The sequence below is a fragment of the Stegodyphus dumicola genome, chromosome X1 (genome assembly GCF_044657685.1).
Source record: "Stegodyphus dumicola isolate Sdum_Otavi_A_Nest chromosome X1, ASM4465768v1".
Taxonomy (NCBI): domain Eukaryota; kingdom Metazoa; phylum Arthropoda; class Arachnida; order Araneae; family Eresidae; genus Stegodyphus; species Stegodyphus dumicola.
Window position 1 is genome coordinate 113,442,748 of NC_140780.1, and position 12,922 is coordinate 113,455,669.

The 12,922-nt window shown below is 33.4% G+C and overlaps 1 protein-coding gene across 14 annotated transcripts in view; it reads left to right on the forward strand.

Annotated features, from left to right (window-relative positions):
* The window catches only part of LOC118198603 (muscleblind-like protein 1), a 713,982-nt gene that overhangs the window by 442,253 nt on the left and 258,807 nt on the right, over nucleotides 1-12,922 (forward strand). Inside the window, exon 1 of one of the 14 annotated variants that reach the window (XM_085807966.1) lies at nucleotides 2,084-2,101. The exons of the other annotated variants lie outside the window; for them this stretch is intronic. The gene's annotated coding sequence lies outside the window, so the exon portion shown is untranslated. Of the gene's footprint in view, nucleotides 1-2,083; nucleotides 2,102-12,922 lie in introns of those variants that run through there. 14 annotated transcript variants of the gene reach the window in all.

The following is a 12,922-nucleotide window of genomic DNA, read 5'->3' on the forward strand; positions in this document are numbered from 1 at the left end:
TCATTAGAGATTGTTTCTATGTTCGTTTTTAGAAAATGACCATTAGCTCACTTTCGATTTATCATTATCTGCGTTTCGTTTAACATGTTTATCCAGACATAATGATGACTGCTGAACGCTCACTATGTTAACAGCATCGTATTTCCTCGCGTATTTTCCGCTTAGCCATGCTCTGAAAATTCAAGAAATATTCACGTAATTTTCCCTTTCGTCGGTACGTTCAGAAAACGAGCTCCTTTAAATTTTAAAACGGATCCATTCACGTTGTAATCGTTATCATCTTACTGAAAAGACAAACCCTCGCAAACTACTTGTCAATGTCACGCCGAACCTTTCTCTTCTAACAATTGAACTTTATGCCAGCCTATTACAAGAACCGACCGATCATACCGAAGCAAACACGAACTAACATTTCGCCTTCGATTTTATAAAGTCAGCTTTATGAATGATTTGAAGCTTAAGGATTTTCAGAGACAACAATAAGAACGGGCAAGATTCAAGTTACAAGGAAATAGAAAAGAAGATATAGCATTAGATATTGTTTTGTTAATATTATTATGTTTTCTTATTGGAATGCAGGTTTCTTTAAAATAAATAATATTGTGATAGTTACCTGCAGTTTATTCACGATTGCTTTCCGTTTGATATATTCTTACTGTACCCACGTCCCGGACATTAAATTGTTCGCGTAATATTCCCCTTACGCTTTTCAGAAGATAAGGCTTGGAAAAATAGGGGAAGGGAAATACGGTATATGTTTAGGCTTTCGTCTAACCATTATGCTTCTCAGGAAGTGAAAGAACATGCATTTTAACTAAATAAATTTTATTTAGATAATTATATAATATTTGAACTGACGTGGTTTATTAAATACACTTGTGGTTTTTATTCTCGCGTCATCAGAACTAAACATGCTGAGACTTGGCGTGCAGTTAATTTTGAAGCCATTCGACATTTTTCCTTGACGAAGTGCAAAAGAACAGCAAGAGTTTGATATCTTTCCTAGCTAAACAAACAGTCTGCTTTGACAATTTCCTGGCTTTTCTTTGCGAACTGAATCCGAGCCAGCGTCCATCGGAAAGGTATTCTAAATAGGAATTTCTTTTAGAGCAGGTAAACTATGAATATTTTACGGGAATAAATAGTTTAACGCATTGGCAGGTTAAGCATGTGCTGGCCTAAGGCAAAAACTTCGAGTTTAAGCAGATCCCATTCTGGAAGGCAGAGAAAAATTTAGCGCCATAGAGACCTCGCGGTCATTCATGCCGTGAATTTTTCTTTAATTAATAAAAGATAGTTAATCAACTTTTTCTATCAAAAAAATAGAAAAAGTAAGAGTTTTATTTATTAATTTGTACAGTCATTGAACAAAACAAAACAAAAACAAAAAAATAAAATAAAAAAATAAAAATAAATAAAATAAAATAAAATAAATTTTCAGTGTATTTTTCTTAGCTATAACATATTACGTTATTAAATTTTGTTACATTCTTTAAAAGAATGTAACAAAATTACATTCTTTAAAAGAATGTAATAAAGAGTAATTCCTTTCTCCTTTTCCTTGTTTGCAATTCTAACAGTATTATTGGTATTATTTCTACATAGAATTCATTTAAAAAAGAAACCTTTTCAAAGAAAAAGATTTCTGACATTGTAATTCTTAGGCCTTTTTTTCTAGCCTAGCCTAAGAATTATTGTGTAAAAAAAAAAAAAAAGTTTAATAATATGGCTCTACTGTGCAGTTAAAAATAAATAAATAAATATCTTTGTGACTTCAGAAATAATTTACACATTCGCCGAAGAAAAATTGAAAATCGAATTTTATGTAAAATTTGACTTGTTCATATTTTTTCCTCAAAATTTTTATTTATTTTATTCTAGTTCTCATGGTTTCTTGTATTACAGATTTTATGCCGCATGAAGGAAAAGTCTTAATTTTGTAGAAACATCTGGATTTTTTTTTTTTTTTTTAAACAGAAGAGATGAAAAATGAGCACCGCCTTCGCCGGGACTCTAACCACGGGCCTCTCGAATACGCGCCGAGCGTGCTGACAACTACAATACGAAGGCATGCTAAGAAGGCAGGAGAAATAACTTTTATGTAAATATATGATTTAGAAACATCTTTAAAAAAATTCAGTTATGTTTTAAATGCTTATAATTAACATCTGAATGCATAATAAATCAAAATATGTTTTAAATTATATCAGTCAGATAGCTTTAAAAATAAAATTAAGATTTAATTGAGTGAAAGTACATTTATTACTTTCAAACGTCTGCTTGTTACATGTAATGATTTAATAAATAAGTTAAAGATCTTTTATCATGCGGAATGGTGACATTTTGCAAACTGCTTGCCAGGCCACGTGGCAGATAAATCAAATGTCTTAGCTTTTGCAGCCACATGACAAAATTCGTGAACGGTAAATGTATGACAGCATGATGTAAAATCACGTTTGCGGACCAAAAGTTTTGGAAGAACTCCTGCAAAAGTATTTGACATCAAAATCTGTCGCAATATTTTATATAAACTGTTCAAATGACATTTTAAATGTTTGTAATGAAAACTATTAAATATACGTTTAATTTTTCATAGCAATGAAGGCTTTTTTCTTTTGCATTATATGCATATGATAATTTTAGTAGTCCTTAAATTTTCATCTCCAAGGACACTGCCTATCATCACTTGTGGGAGCAAAAGCGGGAGGTATTTGAAATGATAAAGCAATGTGTATCCTATTTTAATAATTATGCATGTCTTAGGTTTAGTAGCCATTTGATTAAACAGTAAACCTTATATCAAATCATATGCACGTTAGTGACTCTGAGTGTTTCAGAAATCTATCTCGAAATTTAATGCTTCATAAGCCACTTTTCATTATTTCAAATATTACCTTTCTCCAAGTTTTTGAACTGTAATTAAATTTATTAGGCAGAACTTCTGCACATATCTCGAATTAAATATGCACATAAACCCATTAGATTCCGAGTAACAACCTAACGAGAAAAGGAGAAATGATTAAAGTGACGGGCATAATGCACTCTAGAAAGTCGCTTATTTAATTATGATATTACAGATAAAGAATAACTAGGCAAATAAAGCTACTCGTCGACAAAATGACAGTTTTCGTGCCTGATGAAATAAAATTAAAATCTTTGCTAGTATTTTTTTATGTAATAAAGCACTTAATCTTTTAAAGAGAAAATTACTTTTTTTCGATTTAATGGAGAAAGGAAATGCATTATCACTTTCCATAAATATGTAAGGGAAAAATTAGTGTGTGGTATTTCCAATTATTAAATTTTCTTATTCTTACCAAACTTTTCATCACGTCGTGAAATTTTCTGACTTAAGATCCCCCCCCCCAACACACACAGTTTATATGTAAAGCCGAATGTGGATAAAGTCAGGAAACTGAAATAATCTACTGATACTTCATACGAAGTCTAAAAATACCAAATAAACAAGAAATTATGAACGCAATTCTCGACAATCGAGAACAATACTTTCAACTGTTAATTTCGGGGGTTAATTTTCTGCATCCTGTAGTAGAAACTCGCTAGTAATGGAAAGGAATTCGCCATCCTGTAGTATTTTGATGTGACTGTGTAAATTCAAATCAGTAGGAACAGGAAATCCATATGTTTGTTTTCCGAAAAGAAATGTATGTTTTATGTCCTGGCGGGCTACTAAATGAGCAGTATTGAGCAAATAATAATATTTCTTATTGCGTTTAAATTTAGTGTAAAATATGTTAATTCATTAAAATATATGTGTTGTGATTTTCTTCATAGCCATTAAATGATCACCATAAATCAACAGAAAAAGTGAATTTATTCTGTCCCTTTAAACTCAAAAGTTATTCGTCTTGCAATAGGCAGCAGTCAATTACTGTCGAAGACACCGCCAACAACCTCCTAGTCGACGAGCAGCCAAGCGATAAAGTCGCTCGCTGATAATTAATTTTCAATCTGGGTTTAAATCCCTGTGAACGGGCTGTTTCATGAGCATTTTCGTAGCTTTTTCCAGGTAGAACATAAATCAGGGCCAGTTTCCCTTTGAAATCTTCCAAGAAGGCATCCTTCCACTTAAGCTAATAGCCTTTGCGTACTTTGCCATAATTCAATCCAAGCCAAGCCAACGACCTCCAAAGAAAGATACAGTGTTAATTTAATCCGCTTGCAAACGCCAAATCAGAAACTCCTAAAAAAGATCTAGAATAAAAAAAAAAAAAAAAAAAAAAAATGCTTGTTAAGTCTTACCTTAATATTCGGTAAATCTTACCTTATAAATCATTTAATTCGGCGCATTGAACTACAGCTTTATTTATAGCGAGAGCACGTCGGGTGTGGTTTTTTTGAATGGGTGGTGCTTTCCTAAAAAATTCTGTTCTTGGTTCTTATTGGAGGCTTAGGGAGATCGGCTTCACCATCGAATGCGGTATCTGCGTATACAGATATGTTATTTATACAGGAAAAATTGCATTTCATGTAAAATTCACTGTATTTATTAGGCAGTACTCCCACCCTTAGTTGCTAAGTTTTTGATCATTGATATGCTTTATAACCTTCTTTTGTTTGACTTCTGTTATATAAATCTTTAGTTTTCAAGCTTAAAATTCCTTGACGGCACGTCTTGCACAAAAAATAATTTATATCGAATGCCTTTCATAATGAAAATGCGTACTGGTCTCTGAAATTTGAAAATTTGGGGGGGGGGGAAACATGTATCCCAGAATTAGAGAAATTCATGTTTTTTGTGATACATAAAATTTTTAAAGATAGATTTCAAAAAAGCCGTTTCAGTGTACTTATATTTAGTAGCGTGGAGACGTGTAGAAGGTATAAGAGCGACTTCGCGGACTATTGAATTTGATATCCGCCCCGCTGAAATCAGCAGCATCAGCCAACTGCGGTAAAGGTAATAATAAAAAAAAGAGGCCGTCAACTCAAGGCCGCAAGCATGACGTCACGCTTCGCTTGTCCTACACCACCTCACCCTACAGTTTCTGCTACAGAACTCCGCACCCATTCTCTTTACAGGAGAAGGAGGGGAGGCAAACCGAAATTGTTCTGTCAATTTCCCTGCTGAAAAACATGTCTGGCGTAGACACCTATTTCTTTAAGGGTTGTTAGAAGTATGACGGCACTGACCCCCAGGCGCAGCCCCCCAAAAAATCTTCGAGATGTTTGACGGGAATATTAAAATTGTTTCCCCAAATATTCCACGGTTTTCGGAGATTTCTTCAAGTCCGGGAAAAGAACAAGAAATACCTGAGAAGTTCAGTTTCTATTATTGTTAATCTGATGACAAGTTTCGTGTGGAATTTAAATTGAAATCCATTTGTACAAAGCTGGCTTAAGCATAAACGAAAATTGTGGTTTAAATTGGAATGAAATTGGATTTCCACATTTATAAAGTAAAATCGTTTCTTATGAAGGATATATATGATTTCTTCTATTGCGGAAGTGATGTCGTTTGCTTTTTCTTCCTCCTTATCTAAGCTTTCATAGCATAATATACAAATTAAAGCACATCCGTTTCCATACAGAATAGACATGCCTAACCACTCAAAATCAGTATGGGATTGTACTTATTCTCTCTCTATATATATATAATGTTCTTCAAAACATCTTTCAAGTTACTTCAAAACATCTTTCAAGCTACTTTTACTTTCAAGTTACTTCAAAACATCTTTCAAGCTACTTTTACTTTCAAGTTACTTCAAAACATCTTTCAAGCTACTTTTACTTTCAAGTTACTTCAAAACATCTTTCAAAATATAACTTACCAGTATGGATTCACTCTTTTAAAATAATTCTACTTTAACTAAACTTAGGAGATAATATAATCAATTAATCAATATTGTTTAGGAAATAAATTATCTCTTTCTCTCTCTATATATATACCTTTTTCAGGCAGAATACACATGCCTAACGACTCAAAATCAGTATAGGATTGTAATTATTTTCTCTCTGTATATATAAAAAATATATAAGTATAAATTATAATTTAAATTAGCAATAGCCCATTAATGCTTAACTTTAATTTGGATATTTCTAAAAATAGTTATAACTTTTTCTGAACTGCCTTATTTCGAGACTAATCCATATCATATTACTTTTACATAAGACTGGTGACTTAAATTGAATTCAAACTCGAACAGCCAATAATAATTTTACAGAATTTATTAATTATCTAATCAAATGCATTAAAGCCAAAACTAACTCTTCTGAATCAAGGTTTCAACCTGAACACAAGACACGTTGCTTATACCTCTTTTCTTGCTAAAACAATGCCTGCTGCTTTTCTTCTCATCGCAACAAAATCAAAAGTATAACTTTTCTGGAACAGGCACGATTTATGTGCCAAGTGTTTGTTGCTTTTCTGCATCATAACTACTTGGAGAGACACTAATACGGAGATTCGCAAAAAGAAATAAGAGAGAGCTGTGATGATTTTTCTTTGGTCGTATAGTTAACTAGCTTGATGCAAAAACTGGAATGTATTTAAATTTCACATTAAGGTAAAACTCTGTACTTTTCTCCTGTTGTAAATATGGGAAAATAACTATGGAAGATGTGCTGTACAATGTGATGCTTTAACACGAACAACAGCATTAGTGAAAAAGCGTAATTTCTGTGTGGTTTTCACCCGAAGCGATGAAATATGAAGCTTCAATATGAAGCTGTCAACAACGTGCTGTTAAAAAAATTCTCTTCAATGTGGTTCAAGCGCATGTACCCTGTTTCTAACTCCCGGTCACATCTTAGTAGTTAGTTAAGTATGGATATTTATCCAATGCTTTGTAATTTATTCATATCATTCTTGCTTTGAAAACCTTTCATGAAATAGTTATAAATTCTTTTGTTAAAAGCCATGAATGAGAAATGGATTTTACCTGCAAATAAATATATTCGGCTATGGATAGTATTGGGAGGGGATTGTTATTTTAAAATGTTTTTTTTTTTTATTTATCGCTGTGAAGAACATTATTTATGCAAATTTCTGGTTTGAAGTGTTGTTTGAAAATGCTGAATGGTTTATTTCTGCTCTAGCTGAAAAGAAGTAATAATAATAATAATAATAGTCTTCAGCGGACGAAAAGTGATGTGTAAACTAAAGTGGAAGGGGAAAATTTTTATAAACTATAGACTATGATTACTAAAGAATTTGTAAACGTTATATATGAGAATCACATTTCAACCAATCGAGAGAAAATGCAACTCATCTTTTAACTCTGAATTTTCCAACTTTCTTTAAAATACGATGTTCCTTATATTTCCTTTTACGACATTTTTCTTAGAGTTAAGCATTGTGCGACTGTAATATTTCGCTAATCTCAACTGAAGCTGAACTTTAAGATGATATTTACTGAAAGAATGAGGCTCTAAGGACTGAAGAGCTCGTGAAATACTTGAGTAAACACACTGGCTTTTGACAGAGGCGATCTCCGAGACGACGTGAGAGATTTAAATGCCGCTCTCACTTCGTCCGCTCGACTGGGAAATCCGGGTTTTGTTTGTTCCCATATTAATAGCGGTTCAAAAGGATTTTGAGCACTATTTAGTTTTGTCTTGGTGCTATCTTCAACAGCTTGATATTTGATTTGGAGCTGTCGTTGCAACATTTCGTGTTTACTTCGCAGTTACTTTGCAGTGGGATGCATATATTTTATCTGGGGTTGAGATGATGTCCTGTTGAAGTCTAGATATCTAAATGATATAAACTTTGATGAATATGCAAACAGTTTTAATTTTTATTTTGTTAAAGTAGCTCAGAGTGACGTACCCCATCCACATCAGAATGCAGATATCCCTTCCTATTTATTCAATAATAAGATAAATAAAAAAAAAAAAAAATTTAGCATTTGTATATAGCGGATAAAATAGCTATTCATAGGCGGAATATTAGGAATAGGCATTTTTTATTTCCTCAGTAAAGCAATTCATCAACCTTAGAAATAAAAACATTGCAAGTAAAACGCACGAAGCTCTCGCTTTGCAAGGAATCGGATTTTGAGCTCCCGATGTGCGTACGAGTACACTGCTGAAGCCGCTGACCACCCTTTCTTAATTTTCTCTTGAAATTTATGGACCAGCTCTGCTGTAATTTATGTCTTTAACAGATGGGCTTTTTATGCACGGTTTTAGAACTGAGACTCCAGATGCCATACCGAGAGGGCGCCACCCCTCACGGTCGCTGCAGAGGGAACAATTAATTCCCTAGAGAGATTTATCAAGGAAGAGATACGACGGGCGACCGTCACGAAGAGATCCACAAGGCCGATCTCAATCCTGACTACTAAAAAACAACGCTTATTTTCCTGCAAGAGGGGTCTTATGCTCGATAGCTCTTTTCTTTCTGGCTATCGAATATATATGTTACCGAAAAAGACTGAAATTGGAGAATGTCGACTTTCACCGGAGAATGTCAACATTCACCAAATACGTCGGTGAAAGATTAAATATTGCATTACATTTTTGTACATTCGGACCCTCACCGGTGTATGTCGACAATCACAGATATGCTCTGATGTAGGTCGAAAAGAGAGGAGTAGACAAAGAGACGACTGGCTGTTTCTCGCCAAATCCTTTGTTCTGATGGGAGTTAGTCAGCTTTGTCAGTCTTATGCAAGGTTTGATGGTGCAAGCAACGTTTTCTTAATTTTTTCCCCCGATACCCTAATTTATACTGAATGGATACTGCACTGAATCGTGATCTTTTTCTTGAAAAGTTAAATGCATTAATTGCGGGTAAACGAGAAGACAGTTGTTTTTATTTTTCTCAAGAAAAGTACTCTAAAATACTTTCTGAAGTGGTTTCTGCTAAAATTAAGTGTAACACACCTTTGGATTACAGACGATTAAAACGTTTTGACGTTTTAAAAATTAATGATGAAGAGAAGTTAATTGTACAATAAAACCCAGGAGAAACGAATATACAGTATTATGTTACCAGTGAGAAATTGTTCAGAAACTCACACCAGAAGAGGCCAGGGAGGAAGAGCACGTATGCTTAAAGAGTTGCAAATTAAATACAAAAATATTACACATGAAGTTGTAATGTTGTATTTAAATTTATACAAACAGTGTCAAATGAAACAAAGTGCACCTAAGAAAGGTATTGTTGTGAAACCAATGATCAGTTCTGAGTTAAACTCAAGATGTCAAATTGATCTAATAAAGCTGCAGTCAAACAGAGATGGCGAATATAAGTTCATAATGGTGTATCAAGATCATTTAGCTAAGTTTGTCCAACTACGACCTTTGAAAACTAAGAGAGCTGAAGAAGTAGCGTATCACGTTCTTGCAATATTTATAACATTTGGTGCTCCAGCAATATTGCAATCTTGTAGAGAATTCAGTAATCAAGTCGTATCCGAAATATACGCTATGTGGAAAGATGTAAGATAGTTCATGGAAAGCCTCGTCACAGTTAAACACAAGGCTCAGTTGAAAGGGACAATCAGGATATACAGAATATGCTAACTGCGTGGATGAACGATAATGATACAAATAAATGGACACAAGGTTTACCCTTTGTTCAATTTGCCAAGAACACTACATACCACGAAGGAATACGCCAAAGTCCTTACGAAGCCATGTTTGGCGTTAAAGCAAAAAGAGGCATAGCATCGTCTTTTTTGCCTAGCGAACAAATCGCAAATATCGAAACTGAAGAACAACTCGAAGAAATTGCCAATACTTTTGAAACCGAAGAACAGCTTGAAGAAACTGGTAATACTTCTGAAAAACATTTGAACGGTGGTTAGACCGAAAAACCAAATTCCAAAGAAAAATATTGAAGAGGATTTGCAATCTACCACGTCTTCACATCAGGTTCTGACTGAAAAACATGAGTTAATTTCTATAAAAAGAGCGGCTGCGAAAGAGAATCTTCTACTGCAAGCAACAAAAATGTTACGAACCTCACAAAAACAATTTCCTCCTGCTCAAATTGGTGATACTTTACGAATACAAGTCCCTGATGTCGACCGTGGTCGTGCAGATAACCGAAATGTATTAGCGGTTGTTGTAGGAATAGAAGACTCCGACTTTTGTAAACTTGCAAACGAAAATGGTGCCCTCAAACAGCTTTACACACGTAATCAGTTTGTAATTTGTAAAGAAAAGTTACTTTCCATAGATGAGATTTATTTTCAAGAAATGTCGTTGAGCGAAGCAGCTGCAGCTAATTCGAGAAGCGGTGAGCAAGGCTATGCGCACTGTCATTGCAAAAGGAACTGTTCCTTAAATAAATACAATTGTAAAAGCAAGGGCTTCTTGTGCAATTCAAAGTGTCATAATAGTTTAAGTTGTTGCAATAAATAAGATTTGAATCACATAATTTAGTAAGTTTTTTATTATTATTATTTTATTTCCTCATTTATAACGTACTGTATAATTAAGTTTTTAGCTTCTGTTATTTTCCTTTTTCATTTTGAATGTACTGTGTGTTTTAAGTTCTTATGCTCTTAAGTTCTTATTTTAAGTCTCAAGTGCGTTTTTTGCGACTGAATTACGGAGAAGAAAATATATTCTTATATGTTCAACATTCACCATTAGTACATGGTGAATGTCGACATTTACCGGAGTAAGTCAGAAATAAGGGTATTTGGAAAATATTTCGGACATACACCAAGCGACTATGTGAATGCTGATATTCACCGGTGAAAGTCGTCATTCTCCAGATTTCGATGTTTCACTGTAACATATATTTATCCTTTCCCTCTTATTTTCTTCTATTAATATTTTAAGAAATAAATTTCCGATAGTGAAGTGTAACTAGCATAAATCCCTTTTTTAGTAATGCTTACAAAATTCCAGTGTAGAAGGAGAGGGGAAAGGCGTGAGAATTTAATATTTCTGAAAATGTATTTAAAATGTTCTCTATAAATCGTTACTAGTAACTGTATGAACCTAATTTGCAATAGTTTTCCCTCTAGTGACTTATTTTTAGGGAGAAATATTGAAACAGCGACAAAACACTAAAAGAGACGATAAAAACATACAATATCAAATTGTATAGTAACATGATAAAAGTGCTAATACAATAGCAGTCATTTAAGACGGCAGTCAGTTGATGATATCGACAGAATACGATTACCAATAAATACTGGTATACAAATCACGACAGAATGTGATTACCAATAAATACTGGTATACACATTACGACAGAATATGATTACCAAAAAATATTGGTATACATATTACGACAGAATATGATTACTAATAACACAGGATAAAAAAAATCAAGTATCATTTAAAGTTATTCTATTAGAACTCATTTCTGCGGAAACAAAAGAAAGCGGAATGATGTTAAGGATCATGGGGGGAAAATACTAATAAGACAAATATTTTTCTTTTGATTTAACGATTAAAATAGCAAAATAGAGTTAGGTCGATAAGTTCCTGAAATGTAATTCAGGCTGTAGTTCGGGGTGCTTCAGCAATAAATTTATTGGTGATTCTTCACAATTTAAAAATTGATAGTTTTACCTATAAGGTGGCAACACATGGGAGCTTTTTATTTAATTTTTTAACCTGTGTCTTAAGTCAGAAACCTGCATTACGTTTATTGATATTAAATAAAAAAATTAATGTGTTGCAGCGTTCATAAAATTCGCTGCATGTATTTCTTTTCTGGATTACTTTTTTCTTTTTACGACCGCTCAGTCCACAAGTGTATACGTATACATTTTATTAATGATTTTTTGAAAATAAAAATGCAATGAAATTTTTTTTTTCACTTCCTAAAGTATAAAGTCTTTCTTTTCTAAATTCAGGCTGCAGACATAATTTTCAAGTAATAAATTATTTCTTATGTGATTTGCTTGCCTGTTTTTATCTTAATTTTCATATCTCAAATTAGAAAGCTTTGCGCGCCTGAACGTTATTTAAATTTAACTGTAACGCTGCTAGCTAACCACGTAGTTTAATTTCAATAGAGTTTTTCCCGCAGTTAGTAGTGTTCTATGCAAATGTGTTCCACCGGATGCATAAATCGCGGCATAGTAGCAGTGACGCCCTTGGCCCAGTTGACACCCTCCCACGGTACTCCTGGCCAAGGCCTACATCGTAAGAGTATGACGTCATTTCTTTAACCTTGCTTAGACGATTTTTTTAATAGCTTTTATGACTGTTGAATGCGAAGCATACTGCGTAGTTTTCTGTGCTAAATTCGAATTGTGGAAAATATAAGTACACACGCACTTGAACATTATACCAGTTTAAAGAAAAACGATTGAAGTATTGCTCTTATTATTACACTTGGTATTCATATCATTTTACCGAAATAGTGTAAAATTCAGTTATAGTCTTATTAGCAAGTGGGTATTAGGTGACTTAATTCGCTTACTTTGATAACCAAGTGATCAGTTCTAGGTAGTTGCCAATTTTTGTTGTTGAATATGCAGTATGAAAGTGTTGTGAGGAACAGAGATAATCTTCAAATGAAAGGCTAAGCTGTGTACTACATTTATCTTAATTTAGAGGTTGTATTTATTAACTATAATCTCATTATCGTTTCATTTACTACCGAGTGCTTTTGTTTCCCTTCTTATGATAATGAACGTAACAGTTAGCTTTAGAGAAAGCATTGTAGTTTCCGTATCAAATATACAGAAATAAGGGCGGCATTTTAATAATAAATTAGATTGTCAAATAATTTAAGGTATTTTCTCGTGATGTAACTGGAAGCACACTCGACGTGTATTCGAGAGGTCGGGTGTTCGAATCCCGGCGAGGGCATTACACATTTTTAACATCTCCTGCTTTTTTGAGGGAAAAAATCTAATGCCTCTACAATTTTAATAATTACGTATCTTATTCACAAATATTTCGTACGAATTGTTTATCTGTCAATTTGTATTGGTATTTTAATACAATTTTTTTATTTAGTACAATTTTTTATTTTTTA